Here is a 14,112-nt window from a genome sequence, read left to right as displayed (position 1 = left end):
AGAAGCAAGGTAGTTAATACCAAAAAAGTCATTAGGACAGTGTCTAGAATAAAACTTTACCTAGTTGTTGCTTATTGTGTTTATTATGTGCAAGAGCTCATCCCTGCCTTCAGGGTACACTGTTTTGGGGGCTGGTGACCACGTATAATGACAGACAATGCCACAATACAGGGAAACTGAATGACAAATGTTCAAGGTGAAGCATCCCTAGACTCACTGTAACCTGAGTCCAGCAGAGTGGTCTGTCCCGCCAGCATATGTGTGCAGTATGTGTGGAAAGCCAGGCCACTAAGCCAGCTTGTCAGGCATGTTAGTGACACACTTCCAAGGAAGGAGAATTCTGTTTTGTCCAAATGAGATCACAGGGCCAGAGGTGTGAGCTGCTCACTGTCTGTCCTAATAGAGTCTCAATAGCCATTTGGCTTCATTTCTACATTTACCAGACACTACAACTCTCATTTTCCCCTCCAGCAATTAATAGAGGAGACATCTAGAGCTATTTCATGGAACATGAGGAGCCACTCAGAGTGGCCAAATTGTTAGCAGCTGTGCTTGGAAATATGACATAGACATAAGGCTTCATTCCAGGGCAGTACATCACGTGTGTGTGTATGTTTTTTTCCCCCTTGAAGAAGCAAATCAGTTGTACCGAAAAAGTCATTAGAACAGTGTCTGGAATAAAGCCCTCTATAGTTGTTACATATCGTGTTTATCATGAGCAAGGGTTTGTCCCTGCCTTCAGGGTCACTGGGGCCGGTGAACACACAGGAAACAGACGCTATCCTCAGGTTAACCCTTTCGCTGACTTTATCAATAATGCTTTTCTTTTGGCCCATCAGGTATTGTGAAAGGCACAGGTTTTGGAGACAGACATGCCCAGGTTTGGATTCTGGTTCCCCCTTGTGTTAACCTCGACAAATGCCCCAGCTCTCTCCACCCCACCTGTGATATCTTGAATTTGTGCTTCCCAGCACTATTGGAATGACTTCAGCTGGGCTGTGTGGGGAAAAGGAGCTCATTGCCCCTCACGGTCTGGGCAGGATGGCTCATCCCCCAATCCCACCTACCAAGAAAGCCTTGCACGATTCCGGATTCCACCTTCCCATGGTCTTGCATCCTCTTGACCACTTTGCCTGGATACCTTGACATCCTTGGGATGGGAGTCTTTCCAAGCCTAACACTGATGCAGGGGTGAGACTCATCCCTGAACTGAGCTCCAGAGAACCCACTCACACACACTGTTGAGACAGATCGGGGGAGACTCACATAGAACACCACTGTTCGCAAACATCTGAAATCACTTACTGATTCTTCTTTTTTCAGAAGTTCCCTCCAGATGCCTTCCACTCAGCCCATCTGTTGGCCTGTCCCTCAAGGACCCCCACTGGCTTCTCATTCTTCCTTTGCTGCTGCACCTCCCTCCTCTCGTCTGCACCAGATAACACAGGAACACGAAATCCTTCTCCCCAGAGTCAAGTCTAAGTCATTTGAGTGCTCAGCAAGCAAAATGGCTTTTATTAAACAGCATTCACCTTTGCGAGAAGGCAGCTAAGAACATAAATTGCAAAGTTCTTCATTCCGTTTTTTTTTTTTTGAGATGCTTTTGTTTGTGTTTTCCCCCAAGCAGAACCTGAGACAAATACTTGGGTGCAAAGAACCCATTGGGGAGGCGAGACCAGGGAGCAGGAATGAGGGAGTAAGGAGGGTGAGACTGGGAAAAGCTCATAAAATGTGTATAGCAAGGTGATTCCTATAGACAGCAGAGGCTGAACTCTGCAGGAGTCTCTGAGAAGCCTACCCCAGCCAGAATTGTCTGTTTAAAACTCAAGAGGCTGGAGCATGCGAGCTCCCGTCCCCCATTATTTGAGTTGCCCAGGAAGCAGTAACTCCCCCATATTTCCAGACTGCCTGTGAGCTGAGTAGGATGCCATGTCTTCAAAGAAAGCTCAGAAACAGAGGCAAAGAGAACCAAGGCTCAGGCTGGAGGTGGGACGCGTGCTTGGAACGGTCCACTTGCTGTGGCTGAAAGTGGAGGTGGCCAAGTTGACGTGGAGAAGGACACTGCCTCGTATTGGAGCATGTGGAGGTGCCTAGCACAGTGCTGGCACTCAGCAAGAGCTCAGCAGACCTTCCTCCCCTCTCCCTCCCATCCTCTGACCCTTCCTACTGTTGGCTCGCCATGAGATGTACACCATGCCTGGACTCCAGCCGGGTCTGTCTCTAATCCTGGGATTCCACTTCCCTGCCTGGCTGGGTGCCTGAATATACAGAACACGGTAGAGTGCCTGCGTGTGTGCCGTGGCCCCGGGTGTGCCCTAGGCTGACACCAGGAGTAAAGTTGGATGAGATGGAGGCGGCCTTCAGATTTCGGGAGGGAGGAGAGGAAGGACCAGTGAGGAACTCTGCTCCTGTGCAGCCTGGGGGTGATTGGCAGCCATGGAGAGCCAGCTGCAAGCCTCTTGCGCTGCTGTGACTTCAGGAACCCCAGGGCGGGAGGCGAGGTGAGCGAGAATGTGGAGTAGTTGGGCCTCAAGGTGTCTTTGTCACCAGCAGTTGGCTGTCTCTGTCTGGAGAGAAGGCTGTTGGTGGCAAGGCTGAGCCAGCCTTGGTGCAGGGTGTCTGTGAACCCCTTGTTTCTGGCCATCGAGGGGTGTAGGTGGAGGGCAGATGAGGGCCAGGCCAGGGAGCTGCCCAGCTCGGGAAAGCAGGAGCCCAACCCAGGCACAGATGGATTTGGGGCCAGAAGGATGGAGTGGGCCCAACCCAGGCACAGATGGATTTGGGGCCAGATGGAACAAGGAGGACAGAAGGACAGATGTGTTCTCCTTCTGAGGCAGCCGGGAAGTCGGTGAGGACTGAGGTCAGGCGGAATCGGCGTGAGGCGTTCCTTCTATGTGCCAGACGCCATGCTGAGTCAGTGAGCGAGCGTCGGCATGGGCAGGTGTGCTCCTGATGGCCTCAGTGCATCAGCTCTCTCAGTGCCAGGCAGGTCTTACTGTGATCATCTTCCTGATCTGACAGATGAAGAAACTGTGGCCCAGGGAGGTCATGTGACTTGCTTAGGTGACACTAAGCATAACTGGGGACGTGGACACTGGGACCCAGGCAGCCTGGGTCCAGGGTGGGTTCCTAACCACGCGTGACCCTCCCTCCCTTCTTGGTCTGGTACTGCTGTATGACAACCCTGTGGGACAACTATGGCTCATCCTGCTTCCCTGTGAGCCCTGCTCCTAGATGCAGCCAGTAAGGTGCAGAGCCAGGACTCAAAGGCAGCACTTACTGCTCCAAAGCTCAGAATCTCTGCTTAGGCCTCAAGAATGCCTGGACCCCCCAGGGTCTCAGCTCCAGATGCCTAGGACATGGCTCAGTTTTCTCTGGGTTCTTTTTCAGAGAGCTGTTTCTCCAGCCCAACACCGCTCACGTCTTCCTGCCTGTCTGTTTTTGATCTTGGGCTCTGCATGCTCTCCTAGTATCCCCCAAACTCCCAACTTTAATTAGAGTGCACGATCAACTCACAATCTTGTTCCTTGCATTGGCTCCCCTGGCACTGCCTGCACTTGTCTCTTGGCTCTTCCCAGAGAGAATGATCCGGGGAGTTGAGGGATGGCTTAGAGCTCAGGTAATCAGCGGGAGGGACCTCCAAGGAGAGCAGAAGATAATGCTGCCCCCAGAACCACAAATTCTGCACTAGAAGATGATGTTTGACACTGGAGAAAGCTCTTCCCAACTGCTCCGAAGCAGGCAAATCTCAGAACAGGAAGTGATGAGAACATTAAATTCCAGTGGAAATGACAGAAGGATGCAGATAAACAGTAGATAATTGTCCCAGTTGGACCTAAGGCAGAAGTTTGACACAGATGGTGCCTCGGTGACTTGCATAAAATAAAATGGAATGAAATCTTGAAAGCAAGGACAAAATACATAAAGCTTAGCTCAGTTCCATGACTTAGAGTTGCTGTACATTTTCAGAAAGGTTGGATTTAGGGTCTTGTGAGCAGAATTCACCAGGGGGTTGAGCACAGGAGATGGTTTTCCCGTGAAAATCTCACGAGAAAATCCCCTGGAAAAGACTCACCACAAAGCCCACTTGCCAGTCCGGCCGTGGTTGGCAGGCGTTTGGTGGTGACTCAGATGGTTTGGGCTGAGGGCTCTTTTAGAAGTGAGACCACTGCTGTGGCATCAATAAAAGTTTGGAAAACACAGAAAAGTTGAGTGGAGGAGACATTGATTTTCCCACAGGCTAATAGCCCAAACACAGCTATTTTTGTCATTTTGGTGTTTCATTACCATTTTTTTTCCCCATGCATTTTAGTGATCATGCTGTGTAAACAGATCTTGTGTATTGTTTTCTCCTCAAATGGGCTTCTGCATGTTATCCCTTTGCAAAAATTATCGTTATTAGTTGCACTATATCCCATCAAGTGTGTGCATCTTGATTCGGTGTGCTCTTCTTTGAATGTTTAGGTTATTTCTAATTTTTCATTGTTATAGGTATATTTGTGCATTGGGCTGTTTTCCATCTTTGAGGTTATTGCCTTGGAAAAGATCCCCAGTAGCACAGCTCACACATCGAAGAGCACCAGCCATTTTGAAAGCTTTTGTTAAAAATTACCAATCGACCTTCTCAAGGAGGCCCTCGTTTAGTTACATCCCTGGGCAAACATGAAGCCACTGTCAGGTCCCACCTTACGGCAGAGGCATTGGCTTCTCTTTGCTGTTTTCTGATCCCATTCATTCATTCAACATTTATTGAACTCCTGCTGTATAACAGGAATTGCTGTGTGTGTAGTGGAAACGAAAATGAATCTGACACATCTGTGTTGCTCAGAGAACTCACAGTGTAGAAGAGAAGGCAGACAGTGGGCCAGCATGAATAGGGGGGGTGGTGGTGGAGCCAGGTGCCATGTTTCCTATGTCTGCCACTGCCCAGAGTCCAGCACAGAGCTGGGCAGCCCTTGTTGAGACGTTTGCAGCTCTGCCCCCACCAGGTTCAGGGAGCTCTTCCCAGGCTCTTCCTTTCCCCAGATTCTCTCTCCTCCCACCTCCTTCCCAGTGCCTCTTGGACACTTGTATTCACACCACAGAACTCTCAGCTCTCCTGAGTCCATAATGTGTTTTCAACTTCCCAAACCATCCTACCTTCTTCAGAATGACCAGGTAGTCAGATTGTCTAATTCATTTTATCTCTGGGGCTTCTGAATTTTTCCTCTGCAGCCCAGGGACTTTTTCTTGGGCTCCCAGAGCCTCCGGGCTGTCTTCTCTATACATCTTAGTCTGTCCTGAGTTTCTCAGTCCCCAGCCTGGGATACAGAGAGGATATTTGGGTAGAGGCAGCAGCAGCGTGGCAGAGATATATGGAAACCCCTTAGAGCATTTCCACAATCACCCTGCTTCCCGGATGGCCTCTGGGAAAAGACGTGGGCAATGGCCTTTCAGAGAATTAAACAAATCAGGGTATTTGGGGGAAAAGAAGATTGTTTCCTTGCAGCTTCGTTAGGTGCAAGCTGTTGGCCTGGAGTTTTAATGCTCTTTTCAATTTTTCTGTGTCATAACCTGTTTTGAGGTAAGAACTGTTCATTTAATTTGATTCCTTTTTTTTTTCACCAACTCTTGCACAGAGGCAAAGTTGATAAGAAGGAAGTAGTTTCTCCCCAGTCCCGGAGGACTGTAACAGCAGCACTTTAGCTTGCCTCTAATTATAGCCACCATGACAATTCATATGTTGTAGCAATAAAAATAACCATAAACCTTACCTAATCATTAAAGTTAAGCAAACAGCCCCTCACTGCATCATAATGTACAGGTAGTTGCTAATAATCCAGGAACAGCATTGGGGCATTCAAGGAACATCTTTCCTATCTCCACAGTTTCTTAAACAACTTTAGAGACATATTTTTATTAAGTATATGCGAGGCAGATGATCTTAAACCTCAAGAAGAGTGTGCATAATAATTGTGTACCTTTCTAATGTTCTCCAAAGACCTATTCAGAGTCCATTCTGAAAGACAATAATATATCAAGAAGTTCTGCAAACTTCCTCCTAATGAAGACATGCCAATTTGAGACCAAGAATGTGGCCTCAAAGGACAAAATAACCACCGCTCCCAGTCTCTTGGTGTTTTGCTACTTTATTTCAGAGTGATTCAAAATCTAATTAAATTTCTAAACTCTAATGAAATTACAGAAGAAAAATCATTTAGGATTATATTATGTACAATTACTCATAACTGAAAATTACAGTTACTCTCTTTCACCAGGATGGAGTCTCCTGGGAAAACCCTTGTTATTTATCCACCATATAAATCTGTCACTTCTCCCACTATTTACAGGTTGGAGGTAAAGCTGAATTAATTAAATGTATATATCCTCAGCTGAAACAGATAGGTGGGGAGAGGGTCAAGAAGAGGAAGATATGGGCTGAGATTCCTTATGTAAGAAAGGCTGGGATTGAGTGAGCAACGACTGACACTAGATTCTGTCTAAAACGGAAGATGCTCAGAGTCTGGGATCTCTTGGGAGCAGAAGCATTGCAAAGCTTTAGATGGTGAGCTTAGGTTGTGGAATGTTCATTCAAGTTATGTTTGGCTTTGAGAATATTAGCTTATTTTTTTGTAGGTAAGTGAAGACCTTGCTACTAGAAGTTTGCTTAGGGATGGTGGCCTGAATTTCCATTTTAAAAGGGCTCAATAATGTTATCCATCCATGCTAATATCACTAACCAGATGCTTTTGAGTCTTTAGCAGCTGGTTAGCAATTTCATGAAATTCATCTGCTCAAAGTCTTTAATTTCTGTGAATTGAGAGCTTTGAAGGTACCTCCATAGACACAAGCATTGTCTTGTATTGCAATGAGTTGGGCTATGGGGGACTTGGATTTCCAGGAATATAGACTAAATAATTTGGATCTTTCCTCTTACTAAGAATGACTGGAAAAGCTAGACAAAATATATATTTTAAAGCATCTGTTCAAAATTGTCAGAGAGCTAACAGGCAATGAAGAAATATGAGAATAAAATCTGGGAGAAGAAACTCCAAATGAGCCTGAACTTGAAAATTTTTTCTCCCAGAGGCATCTTTCAATCCTAGAAGAGGTAGCTGAGAGGCTAAGAATTGAGGAGAGCTGTCAATAGCTTTGAGGGGATAGAACTCAGAACCTGCTAAGGAAGAGGAACCCTGGAAACCCTCCCAGCTTTGGGTCAGGATGCTAAAGGGCTAATCCCTAGGAGAAATGGTGAACCAGAAATAAACTGGCCCTCAGAAGGCGTGAAGTACAGCTCTTATTTATTTTAGTCTCTGGTATTGTATTTAGTGCTGCAGTTTTTGCCAGTGAAACCTAGGAGACTGTCAAAAGCAATATAAATCTATATGGAGGAATATAACATCATCCTAGGCTTAAAATTATTTTATTTCTCTAGTTTTTCATATACAATATCAGGGATTTGATAATAAAACCAGGCATATGAAAAGATAATAAAACATACTGGAAAGAAAAAAAAGAAAAACAATAGACAGTAGAAACAGACACATAGTTGATCCAGGAAATGGAAGTATCAGAAAATACACTTTGAAAGAAATATACTTACCCTTTTCAAAGAAATAAAAGATGAGACTGTGAATTTGGCAGAGATTTGGAAAGAATAAAAAAGTATCAAATGAAAATTCCAGAACTGAAAGTTACAATAACCAAAATCAACTCAGTAGATGGTTAAACATCAGATTACATGCAGCTGAAGAGAGAATTAGTGAACTGGAAGATGGTTTAGAATAAAACACCTATACTGACACATGGGAAGACAAAAAGATAAAAACACAGAAAATATTATAACAGACATAGGGAATACAGTGAGAAAGTCTAAAGTATGTGTAATTAGAGTACCAGAAGGAGAGGACAGAGAGAATAAAACAAAAACAATATTTGAAGAGATAGTGGCTGAGGATTTTCTAAAACTAATAAAACACATCAAGCCACATATTTAAGAAGTCCTAAAAACTCTAAACAGAATAAATCAAAAGAAAACCACACTTAGACACATCAGAGTAAAACTAACAGAAATGAAAGATAAAGGAAAATCTTATTAGCAGCAAGAAAAAGACGAAAAATTATCTTCCAAAGAACAACAATAAGATAGATTGCCAGAGGGACTTCCCTGGTGGCACAGTGGTTAAGAATCCTCCTGCCAATGCAGGGGACACAGGTTCGAGCCCTGGTCCGGAAAGATCCCACATGCCACGGTGCAACTAAGCCTGTGTGCCACAACTACTGAGCCTGCGCTCTAGACCCCACGAGCCACAACTACTGAGCCCATGTGCCACAACTACTGAAGCTCGTGCACCTAGAGCCCATGCTCTGCAACAAGAGAAGCCACCGCAATGAGAAGCCTGCGCACAGCAACAAAGAGTAGCTCCCGCTCGCCGCAACTAGAAAAAGCCCGCGCACAGCAACAAAGACCCAATGCAGCCAAAAATAAATAAACAAACAAACAAATAAATAAATAAATATATATATATATATATATATATATATATATATATATATATATGCTGCATGTGGCAGTCTGCCTTACTTAAAAAAAAAACTTTATGTAGAAATTTTACATCTATATTCATATGTGAATGTCTGTTTTTATACTGCCTTTATCTGGTTTTAGTATCATTAATATGAACTTTTATTAAAATGAGCAGGACAGATTTTACTCAATTTTTTCTGGAAAAGTTTGTATAAGAATTATTTGCTCCTGTAGAATTTGGTAGAACTCACTTATAAGCTCATGTAAACATGGGCTTTTTAAAGGAAGAATGTCTTTGATTGCCTTTTCAATTATTTGGATGGTATTGGTATCTTTGTATACTTTTTTCTTGTGCTAATTTTGGCATTTTATAGTTTTGTCAATTTTTGCCTATTTTTTGAGGTTTTTAATTTGCTCTTGTAGATGTTTATAAAAATTTTTAAAACTCTCAATTATGTCATAGTATATTATTTTTTTAATGTTATCTCTCTTTTCCCCTCTGAACAGTCTTGCTAGAGGTCTATTGTATTAGTATTTGTAAAGAATCAGTGTTTTGTTACTCATTTGTATTGTGTGGGTTTTTCGCCTCCTGTTTTACCTTAGTAATAAATCCCTCAATTTTATGCAGGGCACATAGATGAAAAACTTTATTTCTCAGCCTCTTTGCAGTTAAGTCTGGTCAAATGATTAATTTCTTGCCAATGAGATGTAAGAGGAAATGTGCTACAAAATTTGTGTTCTTTGTTTATTGAGTATAAATGTATTACTATGAGCTTATTTATATGTTATTCAAACTGTTTACTTCTTACTTATTTTTGTCTACTTGAAATCTCAGTTTCTAAAATAGATGTATGACATTCTTCAACTATAATTGTTTATTTCTCCCTGTAATTCTTTCAGTTGTTTCTTTCTTTATTTTGAGATTATATTTTTGGTGCCTACCTATGCGTGATTATTATCCTTCCTTCCTTGCTCTCTCTCTTTCTCTCTTTCTCCTTCCTTCTTTCTTCCCTCCCTTTCTTTCTTTCCCTTCCTTTCTTCCTTCCTTTTTCTACCAGTATGTATAATATCTATCTTTCCCCTCGTGTTAATTTGCACCTTAAATTCTGTTTTATTCAATATTAAAATCGCTACCCTGTTTTTCGTCTTTGGTCTATTTTTTGTTTCTTATTTTCAACTTTTATGAATTTATTTCTAAAGTATGTCTTTGTTCAACAACATATGGACAATGTATGGCAGAATTTTAAAAAATTCAATATTAGTTATTGTCTTATAATTAATTATCCCTATTTACATATTTAAATTTTTATTGAAGCTCAATATGCATAACAGAAAATGTATACAAAATTTAGAGCTAAAAGAATTTTTAAAAAGCACGGCTCATCCCCAACACTGTTTCTCCTTCTAAAAATCTTTGCCTTTTTCCCCATGTCAAGTCTTACTGTTCAGTAAGAAATATCCTGGCAGGAATATTACCCATGTAGTTAGATCTTTGGGTTTGTGTAGGAAAGGAGATATTCCATTTTCAGACTATTTATTTATATGATGACATTTGTTAACACAAAGAAAATTGGTGTTTATACTAAGCTCTTGTGATTCCAGGGCAGAATGTTAGCTGCATATTGAGAATTTGTAGATAACTTGCAACTTACTTCCTAGGCAGAGAAGCCAAGAAAGATTTTAATTCTTCCTGAGAAAATAAGGTGGAATGTGAGACTCCCAATGTTTGCTAGTGTTCTCTAAGCTTCTTGCATCACCTAAGATGCCCAGATAACAGATAATCCTCTACTCAAGATTGAAATTAAGAAACAGGCATCTGGGTTGTTTGCAGTTTTGCTGGTCTTCAAATTTGAGAAATGCCAAATTCTGCAACCTTTAAGATATACGGGCTGAGAATGAAGTTCTTTTTGATAGTGAGGGAAATACTGCATACACCATAGTTTCCTAATTCTCACACAGCATGCAGATGGCCAAGTATGGATGAAATTGGATGCCCAGCCTGAGAAAGATGCTCTGTCCCATACCGCCCTTTGAACTAGGCTCTTAGCAAGCCAGGCCTAGGTTTCTTTGGCCAGGAGCCCCTGAGCCAAGTGGGCGTTGTGTTGTTGAACATGGCGTCCATGGCTTCTCCAAAGTCTCACCAGTGGCTGCCCAGCTCCTTGGCTTCCCTAGGGCACTGGAAAAAATTTGAGAGTGAATGTTGCTTTTCGGCTTTGGTGGTTTCATTATTTCAAGATTGATTACTTTAATAATGAATCTTGCATTAGTACCTTCAAGGACTTTATCCTTTTTATCATGACCTGGCTATACTTGAGAAAATTTAGAATCACAGTATTATTCTTGGGTCATCAACAGAACCGCATACAGCCATGTGTATGTTAAGGCATAAATATAACTTTTATAATTAGGAAATAGTATTGAAACAACACCACATATGTATGTATTTATGGTAAGATTTATGGATCACATTTATGTATAAGATACCCTGTGGCTCATCCCCAAATGCATACTTTACTCTACCTTATTATTGCTGCTAACCACAGTCCAAAGTTGCACCATTCTTTAATTGAAAATGATTTTGGACCAGAAGGCTACACCACTGACCGTGTTTGCCTACAACCTTTACCTTTTTTCTTTTCCTGGAAACAGGTATCTCCACCAATTTCCTTGTTGAAACTCAAGTGAGATGATGAAGGTAAAGGCACACGTTTACTGGTATACGCCCTCCTGTCTGCTTACTATTTCATTAAAGACATGGGCCAATTTAGGTTGGTTTCTGTCTTTTGCTTGTCATTCTGATTTTTAATTTTCAATAATTGTGTGGTGAGCATCCTTCTATACACATCCTTGTACCTTTGTTCAATTATTTCCTTAAACTATGTTTCTTAAAGTGGGATTAATGGGTCAAAGCTTGTGTAAACTTTTAAAGCTGTGAATACTTAGGACTAGAATGGTTGTAAGAATTTACATTTCTATCAACACAACCATGTTAGTATTCACATTTATTTTAATTACACTTTAATTATGCAGCCCTTAATAAATATCAAATTCTCCTTAACATATGTGGATTATGAATAAGGAGACTATATAATTATGATCCAGATCTTTTGGCCTTTGTCAAACTTTTGGGAATGAAAGGGATGCTATTATAATTACACAAAGATAATGGAAATAAACCAGGACTTACCTGGGAAAAACTCAGACTATGATCTTCCTACAAATACGCATGCGCCCAACTCGAAATTAAAGTGCTAGAACATTACCTCTGCTGCCTACCTGTGAATTCCTTCCTTTACGCCTCCCCCTCCTAAATTTCGTGTTTATCATTCTAATGATTTTTAAAAACATTATTCAGTGAAAAATATATGTGTGTTCTCTAGAATTTTTATTGTTCAATTTTGTTTCTGTGCTTCATGCAAATGGCATCATTCTGCTTGTCATCTTTTGCAATTTGACTTTTCACACGTTTCTGAGGTTTATACAAGTTGTCTCTGTTGCTATAGTTCATTCATTAATAGTTATATAATATTCCATTGTAAAATTCATCATGAATTAGTTATCCATTTTTCTGTTGATGGATTTTGTGGTTCTTTCAAGATATTTTTTGCTACTACAAATCAGGCTCTATGAATATTTTTTTCTGTGTCTCTGTTCAGGTGTAAGAGTGTCTCTGGTTATATCTCCAGGAGTAGAATTGTTGGATCACATGATAAACAAATCTTCAACTTTACCGGAGAACAAAAAATTGTTTTCAAAGATGTTATACCATATTTTTTCACAGTCTTAAATTAACTTTAGCATTACCCAAGATTTTCCCCCCCATCTTCATTGAGGTATTAATCGACAAATAAAAATTTGATACATTTAAGGTGTACAACCTGGTGTTCTGATATATGTATACATTGTGAAATAATTGACACAGTCAAGCTAGTTAACGTATCTATCACCTCAGTGTGTGCACGCATATTGAGAACACAAGATTTACCCTCTTAGCAAATTTTAAGTACACAGTACAGTATTGTTAACTATATTCACATTGCTATACGTTAGATCTCCAGACTTACTCATCTAACTCATGCCTTTCTCAGTCCTTCTTTTCCAAGTATTTACATCTGTACATTTCCTTTTAATTATTATTTTACTTGCAGTCGACAAATCTGATATGAGACATTTTCATTATCATTCAGTTCTAGCTCTTTTTAATTTTCATGTAACTTCTTCTTTGACTGACCAGTTACTTAGAAATGCGTTTTAAAATTTCTAAACATGTGGAAACAATGTATTTTGGGCTGCTGTTATCTAATTTGGTTGCACTGTGGTAGGAAATATGGTCTGTATGGCACCTAGTCTTTGAAATTTTTGAGAGTTGCTTCATGGCCCAGATGTTTGTTTGTAAATATAGTATGTATGCTTGAGAAGACAATTTTCTATTTGTTGGGTGCAGCATTCTATTTAAGTGTGATACATCAATGTATGTTTAAAGTCTTCCCTATCTTTAATTTTTAAAAAGTCTCCCACAATGATGGTGGATTTGACGGTTTCTCATGACTTGTACTACAGGCACATCAGGCATGAATCGCATGCTTTTTGGCTGGTGCTGAGGTGCTGGGGGAGGACGGGAGCTTCCCAGGTATGACGGGACCATGCTGGAGGAGGGGCAGAGCCTGCAGAATATCAGAGGTGCAGGGCTCTTTCTCTTCTGATTGGTGGAGCAGGTTACCTCCCAACCACAGGTAAGGTCCACAACCTCGCTCTAGGCGGGAGGCTGGGGCTGGGCTGGCTCAGCCTGGGTGTGAACTAAGTAAATTGATTCCTTTATTCAATAAAACTATTGAGACCTTGTGCTGTGTCAGGCGCAGTGCTAGGTGCTCTGGCCCCTGACCTCACAGGCTCCCAGTCTAGTGGGAGTCATCCCAACACCTGTGAAGGAGCAGCCTCAAGTTAAGAACTGGGCCTTTGTTACAGGGGCATGGGGTGGGGCACCCATTCTGGCTGAGGGGGGCACCAGACCACACTGAGACTCCAATCACACCTAGGTACACTGGCTAGATGTCAGGCTATCTTTTCAGATTCTAGTTTATGGGGCCACTTTGAGCATCTGCGTTTCCTCCTCCTCCACTCAAGCAGGTAGCAGATGCTGCATTTTCTGGTCTCGGGAGGTTATGGCAGGGTGAAAAAGAGAAGTCGCTGCAGAAAATTCCCTCTGTGGGTTTAAATATGAAAGGTCGAGCCCTGGAAGCGATCTCGAGTGGCAGTCTAGAGCAGAAGTTACACACTGGTGTTTGGTTTGACGTGCCTCATGGTAAAACATTTTAAAATTATCAAAAATTGGAAACTCAGTGATTTCACATCAACCTGAGACCTCTTTGTGCACCTGAAAGCTCTGGGCCTGCTTGCAGCTCCCCTGGTGTGTTTCCTGCAGCCCCCAGCCACTGCCCATGGATTATTACATCTGCACTGGCATTTTCTTACAGCTCGCTTAGTGGAAAGTGAAATACTTCTCCTACACATGTCTCCATTAAGTGGGATAAAGATTTTAAAAGTCCACATGTTTCAGGAGAAGCAAGAGAGAGTATGCTTCCTGGGGCAGGTGAAGGCTGAGCCAA

This window comes from Eschrichtius robustus, chromosome 7 (genome assembly GCF_028021215.1).
Source record: "Eschrichtius robustus isolate mEscRob2 chromosome 7, mEscRob2.pri, whole genome shotgun sequence".
In the NCBI taxonomy this organism is placed as follows: Eukaryota; Metazoa; Chordata; class Mammalia; order Artiodactyla; family Eschrichtiidae; genus Eschrichtius; species Eschrichtius robustus.
Note: the sequence above shows the minus strand (reverse complement) of the source record.